Genomic DNA, 9,470 nt, shown 5'->3' with positions numbered 1-9,470 from the left:
TTGTGGGATGGGACATATGGAGGCAAGCCATTTCTGCAAAACCCTTTACTATACCCCACCTGACTAAATCAATGCGCTAATCACCACCACCCCCATGGCTCAAACCATGATGGCTCCTGCTTCCAGTCTGGGATTTATTCATCTCCATCAGGTTCAAATGCAGAAGGGTGAGCTCCCTCATGGGCAGTTGCTCAGACGTGCTTCTCTCCAACTGAAAACTTGTGAACCAAAAGGCAAGTTTCTGCTTCCCACACACCCAACACCCAACGATGACACAAGGACAGGAAAACTGCCACAGACAAATGATTATATGTGGTGCACCATGGGGATCCTAAAGGAAGCAGAGGTGAGCATGGAAAAAGTGGGAAGTTGCTGACCGCCCTTGGAAAGATGGATGAGGAGCCCTCACAGTCCTCTGGTGAGAGATAATCATGGAATCACCATAATTTCCTGAACATTTACTATACCAGACACTGTTCTGAGCATTCTCCACACCCTTTCTTATTTAACGTTCATCACTAATTTGAGAAGAAAGGAATCCATCTGGCAGTTGAGGAAAACCCGGGCTCGGACACGGTTAGCGAACTAAGTCACCTAATCCCCGTGGCTAATGTGGTTGGAGGTGGGAAGACTGAAGGTAGCTTTGAACTTTCTAGCTTGGATATTAACTGGGATAGGCAAGTGGAAAAGTTAAATTAATCTTTGGACATGTGGATTTTGAGGTGCCTGCAAGATACCCGCGGGGAAGAACTAAGGGCCGGAAATACACGCTTAGCAGTGACTGGCCTTCTTTAGAGATGTCTCCACCTCTTATTCAAACTTATTAAAAGCTTCAATACAAGTCTGAGTTACGGTGTTTCCAGCATAAAACTGCATTTCTTACTTGTCTCTCCTTTACTTAAATGAGAGGTATAGAGGGGAAAGCAATTTGGGGATACAGCTGGTGACGACAGTGGTAAAATCCAACACCTGCTCAATGCAAGCTTGTTAGGGCTAAAAGTGGCTTCTGTGTGGCTGGCATTTCTTATAAATCATGCTGTGGGGCATGGGTAGGTGGGATGGCTCAGGGCTGGTTTTTCTGCCAGTTGTGATAGAATTCTCACCACAGTTCCCTTGAACTTGCACAAGAAAGCTCTATTTCTAGTGAGAGATGGATTTAGAATATTCATTTCTCTCTCTCCTGTGGAGAATATATTCTTTGCATGCCCCACATTTGAGGAAAATTCGAGCTTTGGTCAATGGAGAGTCTCATTTCCTTGTAGAGGATAGTTCTTGTGTTTTAGTCTACTTCTGGTCTAATTTTAAATCAATTGCAATTGAAAACATATGAATGTAACATATGGATGTATTAATTGCTGAGACATTGCCTAATTATAAATTTAATAAGGGGCGCCTAGGTGGCTCTGTTGGTTAAGCGTCCGATTCCTGATGTCCGCTCAGGTCTTGATCTCAGGGTTGTGAGTTCAAGCTGGGCACTGGGCTCCACGTGGAGCCTACTTTAAACGAAAAAATTAATAGGAACAATGGTTTCTGAAGGATTGAAAATCAGAGCCATTGCAATACTTCAGATATTTCTTGATGCCCTCAAGGGGAATTTTACTAGCATTCTAGAGCGCTTCACGTGGGAGTAGACATGAAGAGCAGTTGTGTAATGTTGCAATTTGATTTAGAATCACCCTCTTAAAAAATGACAAAAATAACTCATGTCACTGTCAGGTCCATTTTAATATTTAGCTGGCTACAAGGTTATATAACCCTTTGGTGTATGGTAGGCAAGAACACAGATGGTTCAGTAACCATAGCAACAACACTTTGGCTTGTTTTCTGCCTGTCAGCCTTTTTCAACATCATATTCCTTTTAAAGCAGAGGCTCTCTCTTACATTCACGCTCACTTCCTCTGACTCTTTCTTTCTCTCCCCCTCTCCGCATTCCTTCCTCCTTTCCCCCTCTTTCCTTGCACTCTCCTCTGACCACTCACTCTTGGCAAACTTAAAAAGAACAAAACAGTTTCATAGAACTTCCTCCTGTTTATTCAATCACTAAATTATTCAACCTCAGATACGAGTTTGAATTAAAATGTTTCTATCATAAACTGCATTTCTTATTTGTCTCTCTTTTACTTGAATAAGAGATATGGAGGGGAATGCAGGGGCCCCTGGGTGGTTCAGTGCTTAAGCGACTGCCTTCTTCAGCTCAGGTCCTGAGCTGGATCCCATTCCATCTGGCTCCTTGCTTGGTAGGAAGCCTGTTTCTTCCTCTTCCTCTCTCCCTCCTTGTGTTCCCTCTCTCACTTCTCTCTCTCTGTCAAATAAATAAATAAAATCTTTTTTAAAAATCTGCCTAAAAAAAAAGGGAAGGGAATGCAATGATATGGCCACAAGTTAGCAAAATAAGGGTGTTTTTAATCCTTGGAGTTTAGGTAAATACACATTGAGTTTCTACACCTCAAAAATCAAATCTGTAGGATTATTTCAGGGCTCTGAACTTCCCAGAAACATCTCTGGGCAGAAATTACATCTCCTCTCTTTTTGTTTTTTAAACATCACCCCCTCAGGAAGGCTTTCCTGAACTTTGGCTATTTTCCTAGTCCCTGTACACTTCAATTCTGATTTGTATTTATTTTCTGGATTAGTTGTTTATTGTCCTTCACAATAGACTCTAAACTCTATAGATCAGAGACCATTTTTGAAATGTTTAACATTGTATTCCCAGTATGTTATATAGGATTTGGTTCCTTAGAAGTATTAAGTAAATCCTTTTCAAATGAATGAAGGAATCAATGTTTCCTTTTGGATACGCCTATTAGATCTGGTTGCAGAACAAATCCAAACCTGTTTGTCAAATTTGAAGAGCTGGTATATTTTCTGTTTCCCCCTTTACTTTGGCTGCTAGAAAGCTCAGGTTAATGTTCAATCATAGTTTTATTTGCTAATGAGCTAAGCATATTTTCCTTCTTTCTTTTGCATGGCATTTATTTTCTACTATTATAGTTTTATTATTTTAAAGTTTTTTTATTATGATTCACCTCAAATACTTCCTTCAAAAAAAAAAAAAAAGATTTTATTTGAGAGAGAGAGCGCACAAACCAGGGGAGAGAGGCAGAAGAAGAAGCAGACTCCCTGCTTGGCAAGGAGCCCCATGCAGGGCTCAATCCCAGGGCCCTGGGACCATGAGCCAAGCTGAAGGCAGACGCTCAGTCAACTGAGACACCCAGGCATCCCCTCAAATACTTCTTGAAAGCAAGAATCATATAATAATAATAGATACAGTAAATGTAATATACTTCGTAATAAAAGGATTTTCCAAGAATCTCCTAGAGAGAATGATGTGTACTGTGAATGGTTAACTCTGTTAAGTAATGACATGGACAATAACCAATGAAACTTTATATATTTTTTAAAGATTTGTTTATTTTAGAAGGGAGAAGAGGCAGAAGGATAGGTAGAGAATTTCAAGCAGACTCTGCTGAGCACAGAGCCCAACGCAGGGCTCAATCTAATGACAGTGAGTTAAAATCAACAGTCGAAGGCTTAGCTGACTGAGCCACCCAGGTGCTCCTAACTAAGGAAATTTTAAATAGAAAATTGAAAAGGCCTTTTTACTCTTTAGTTATTAGGTATTAGGTGAAAACAAGCAAACATTATATGTGAATCTTGTCATATTTATCAGCAAAATAGCTGAACGTTTAAAAGGTAAAATCCACTTGAATTGCTGAAACATTACTGCATTATTTATATATATTATATTTATATATATAGTATGTATAGACATAAAAAAATGTGCAGATATGTATATGTCCTTGCAGATCCACTTAAAACTCTCCCTCTGGGGCCTATAAGATTCCCTGCTTTTTTTCTTTCTGTTTTTTCTACAGAAACAAAACCTGTCTAAAAATCATAATGCACAGGTTTTACCACCTTCAGTAAATGGTGTTGACAGATGACCCTGGTTTGCAGATTCAGGGCATGAAATCCTTCAGCTGACACTGAGAGTTGTTTACCAATGGTGGAGGGGGAGGAGAGGGAAACTGAGGAGGGACTCCTGAAATGCTTTTAAGAATCTGTGGCCAAAAAAAAAAAAAAAAAAAAAAAAAAAAGAATCTGTGGCCAGAAAAGGAAGCTGTGGTGGGGGAGCAAATCAATGACATCGGTGTCACCTGGGAAGATGGTAAGACAAGTGAGGATTTATTAATAGAAAGGACAATGTGGGAAAATGTCATGCTTAGAAAATAAATGATTAGTGAGGATTTATTAACAGAAAGGACAAGTATGGGAAAATGTCACACTCAGAAAGGAAATGATTAGTGGCAAGAGAAGCTGGGCACCCACTTCAGATGAAAGAAAGAAGTACTTTTGCCCAGCAATAAGTATCTACCTCTGTGCCTGAAGGGGCAGGAAGGGAAACAAGGAGCATCAGTTTGATTTTCTCCCTGGCCCCCTGTGAGTGGGTGGAGAGGGGAGGAATGGTTAGTGTGGGTAATGCAGCTTTTGAACCAGCTCAGGAATGGAGGGTCCACTGGATTCCTCTGTCCCTGTTCCTGATTCTCTAGGCCAGCTGATGAATGGAGAGTAATTTGCCTTCTGCCTGTTACTTTTCCTCTATTCAGAACTTGAGACGGGGTCTGTCACCCCAAAGTCCCATCTTGGACCTTGGAAAACATTTAGTTGCCAAGCCCCCATTTCTCGACCCTCATATCATTTCTTTCTAAGATTCCACACTCACGCTGGGCTAACAATAAGGTGCATTGCTTTTCAGGAGTTTCAGGAAGTTAGGTAATCGCGCCCATATCCCCTGTGGGTTCTGAACCAATTGTAAAAGGAAAACAAACAAACAAATCCTGGTGTGTAAAGAGTATTTGTTTTGTGAGGGTGGTTGTTGTTTTTGGCTATTCCCCCTTTGTAATAGCACCCAAATGACATTTACAGAATATCTTCTCCCCCATTGTGGGTGATTTCTGTGGGACCACTGATCAAGAGCCTGCTGGGTCCTGGCCAACTGAATCCATCCCAGAGTTGCGTGTCTGGGTTGTACCAGTCTTTTGTTCTCACAACAGAAGCTGCTATGGACATTATTGCTCAGGTCTCCCTTTGTTTGTGTGAAAAGAATGGATTTGCTATGTCATAGGGTGTGTACATGTTATTGCCAAAGCATTTTCCAAAGTGGTGCTTCTAGTTCGCATCCTCATAAGCAGCAAATGGCAGTTCTCACTGTTCTCTGGCCATGCTAACACTTGACACGTTCCAAACTTTAAAATTTCCCCACTTGTTTTAAATAGAATAATGGATCACTGTGGTTTTAATTTGGATCTATCTGATACTGAATGAGGTGGAGCACTTTTTAATCTTCTTAACAACTTCATTGACAGGTAATTCACATACCTTACAATTCACTCACTTAAAGTGTACATTCAAAACTTTTTAGTTCATATACAGAGTTGTACAACCATCACCGCAAGCAATTTTAGAACACTTTCATCATGGCCTAAAGAAATTCTGTGTCCATTAACAGCCATTTCCCATTTCCCCCACCCAAATCCATCAATAGAGGCAGTTTTTTTGCCTCTATTGATTTACCTACTCTGGACATTTCCCATTAAGTGAAATTATATAGTGTCTGATTCTTTGTGAGTAACTTCCTCTACTTAGCATAAAGATTTTAACTTTCGTCCACATCGTAGTGTGTACCATTATCAGTATTTCATTCCTTTTTATTGCCAAGTAATATTAGTCCATTGTAGCCATATACAACATTTTATTTATCCATTCACCCGTTGAATGTTGTATAGAAATACAACATATGAGTTGTTTCCATTTTTGAACATTGTGTACACATTCTATGTGGATATATATTTGCATTTCTCTTGGCACATACACCCAGGAGTGGAATTGATGGATCATATGGTTAACTTTATGTCTAATCCTTTGAGTAAATGCTAGTGGCTGCAGTTCCATACTAGCTGCACCATTTTGCATTCCCACCAGTGAGGGTTCCAATTGCCCCATATCTTCACCAATATATTATCTATCTTTTGATTATAGTCATCCCAATGGATGCCAAGTGGTATCTCAGCTTGGTGTTGATTGACATTTCCCTGACAACTAGTGATGTTGAACATCTATTTATTTGCTCTCAGACCATTTGTGTATGCATCTTCTTTGGAGAAATGTCTATTCAGAGCATTTGCTTATTTTAAAAATTGGTTTAACAGTCTTTTTATTATCAAGTAGTAAGAGGTCATTACGTGTTTTATAAATAAGTCCATTATCAGATAGAGAAATAGCAAAAATCTTCAACCAATTTTAGTTGTTGTCTTTTCAACAACAACTTTTGTCTTTTCACTTTCTTCATGGTGTCTCTTGAAACACAAAACTTTTCAATTTTAATGATGTCCATTTTATCATGTTTTTCTAGTTGTTTCTTTTGCTTTTGTTATCATATCTAAAACCATTTGATTGACTAGTTCAAGGTCATAAAGATTTCAATTTCTGTCTGTACTTTCTTTCTTTTAGAGTTTAGATCTCACATTTAGATTGATCCACTTGGAGTTAAATTTTGTAAATGGTGGAAGGTATGGGTCTAACTTCATTGTTTTGCATTTGGCTATCCACTTGTCCTGGCACCATTTCTTGAAAGACTTTTCTTTCCCCTGTTTAATTGTCTTGTTGAAAATCAGATGGCCCTAAATGTGAGGGCTAGAAATAAATTCGATTCTATTCTAATGATCTCTATGTCTTTTCTTATGTCAGTACCACAAATTTTCTTGATTACTGCAGCACCATAGTAACTTCTGTATTTGAGAAATATGAGCCTTCCAAGTCTGTTCTTTTTTAAGATTGTTTTGGCTATTCTGGGTCCTGGGATTTCCAGGTGAATTTTAGGTTCGTCTTGTTGATTTTTGCAAGGAAGCTAGCTTTGATTTTAACAGGGATTGCATTATTTGTGTAGATCAGTTTGGAGAGTATTGCCATCTTTACAGTACTAAGTAATTCGATCTGTGAACACTGAATGTCTTTCCATTTATTTTAGGTCTTCTTTAATTTTCTTTCAACAATATGTTATAATTTTCAGAGTATAAGTTTTGTACTTCTGTTAAGTTATTCTTTTTTAAAAATTTTTATTAACATATAATGTATTATTTGCCCCAGGGGTACAGGTCTGTGAATCATCAGGCTTGTACATTTCATAGCACTCACCATAGCACATACCCTCCCCAGTGTCCAAACCCAACCACCCTATCCCTACCCTGCCACACCCCCAGCAACCCTCTCAGTTTGTTTTGTGAGATTGAGTCTCTTAAGGCTTGTCTCCCTCCTGATTCCATTTTGTTTCACTTTTTCCTTCCCTACCACCCATAATCCCCCACCCTGCCTCTCAAATTCCTCATATCAGAGAGATCATGTGATAATTGTCTTTCTCTGCTTGACTTATTTTGCTCAGCATAATACCCTCTAGTTCCATCCACTTATTGCTAATGGCAAGATTTCATTTTCTTTTGATGGCTGCATAGTATTCCATTGTATATATATATACAACATCTTCATTATCCATTCATTTGTTGATGGACATCTAGGTTCTTTCATAGTTTGGCTATTGGGGACATTGCTGTTATAAACATTTGGGTGCATGTTCCCCTTCAGATCACTACATTTGTATCTTTAGGGTAAATAACCAGTAGTGCAATTGCCTGGGTCGTAGGGTAGCTCTATTTTCAACTTTTTGAGGAATCTCCATGTTGTTTTCCAGAGTGCAGCTTGCATTCCCACCAACAGTGTAGGAGGGTACCCCTTTCTCCGCATCCTCTCCAACATCTATCATTTCCTGATTTGTTAATTTTAGCCATTCTAACTGGTGTGAGGTGGTATCTCATTGTGGTTTTGATTTGTATTTCCCTGATGCTGAGTGATGTGGAGCACTTTTTTTTTTTTAATAAAAGTTTTTATTTAATTTCTAGGTAGTTGACATGTAGTGTAATATTGGTTTCAGGACATAATTCATCCCTTACATAGAACACTCAATGCTCATCACAAGTCCCTCCTTAATATCCATCACCCATTTAGCCCATCCTCTGCCCACCTCCTCTCCAGAAATCTTCAGTGCGTTCTCTACAGTTGAGTCCCTCATGGTTTGCCTCCCTCTTTTTTTCCCTTCCCCTAGTTTATCTGTTTTATTTCTTAATTCCACATATGAGTGAAATCATATGGTATTTTTCATTGACTGACTTATTTCAGTTAGCATAATACTTTCTAGTTCTATCTTGCAAACAGCAAGATTTCATTTATTCTTTTAGATGGCAGGATAATATTCCATTGTACTAGTATACCACATCTTCCTTATCCATTCATTATTTGATGGATATTGGGGCTCTTTCAATAGTTAGTCTTTCATATTTAATGTTGCTATAAACATTGGGTTCCATGTGCCCCACTGAATCACTATTTTTATATCCTTTGGGTAAATATCTAATAGTGCAGTTGGAGCATTTGTCATGTGTCTGTTGGCCATCTGGATGTATTCTTTGCAGAAATGTCTGTTAATATCTTCTTCCCATTTCTTGATTGGATTATTTGTTCTTTGGGTGTTGAGTTTGGTAAGTTCTTTATAGATTTTGGATACTAGCCATTTATCTGATATGTCATTTGTGAATATCTTCTCCCATTCTGTCAGTTTTCTTTTGGTTTTGTTGACTGTTTCCTTTGCTGTGCAGAAGCTTTTGATCTTGATGAAGTCCCAATACTTCATTTTTGCCCTTGCTTCCCTTGCCTTTGGTGATGTTTCTAGGAAGAAGTTGCTGTGGCTGAGATTGAAGAGGTTGCTGCCTGTGTTTTCCTCAAGGATTTTGATGTATACATTCTTTTCTCACATTGAGGTCTTTCATCCATTTTGAGTCTATTTTTGTGTGTGGTGTAAGGAAATGGTCCAGTTTCATTCTTCTGCATGTGGCTATCCAATTTTCCCAACACCATTTGTTGAAGAGACTGTCTTTTTTCCATTGGACATTCTTTCCTGCTTTGCCGAAGATTAGTTGACCATAGACTTGAAGGTCTATTTCTGGGCTCTCTATTCTGTTCCATTGATCTATGTGTCTGTTTTTGTGCCATTACTGATTACAGCTTTATAATAGAGCTTGAAGTCTGGAATTGTGATACCACCAACTTTGGCTTTCTTTTTCAACATTCCTCTGACTTTCAGGGTCTTTTCTAGTTCCATATAAATTTTAGGATTATTTGTTCCTATTTCTTTGAAAAAAATGGGTGGGATTTTGATAGGGATTGCATTAAATGTGTAGATCGCTTTAGGTAGCATAGACATTTTCACAATATTTGTTCTTCTAATCCATGAACCTGGAACATTTTTCCATTCCTTTGTGTCTTCCTCAGTTTCTTTCAAGAGTACTTTATTTGGACATTGGGGAGGGTATGTACTATGGTGAGTGCTGTGAAGTTTGTAAACCTGGCAATTCACAGACCTG

This window comes from Lontra canadensis, unplaced genomic scaffold (assembly GCF_010015895.1).
Source record: "Lontra canadensis isolate GAN:19392208 unplaced genomic scaffold, GSC_riverotter_1.0 scaffold47, whole genome shotgun sequence".
NCBI lineage: Eukaryota > Metazoa > Chordata > Mammalia > Carnivora > Mustelidae > Lontra > Lontra canadensis.
This window is presented reverse-complemented; position numbering follows the sequence as displayed.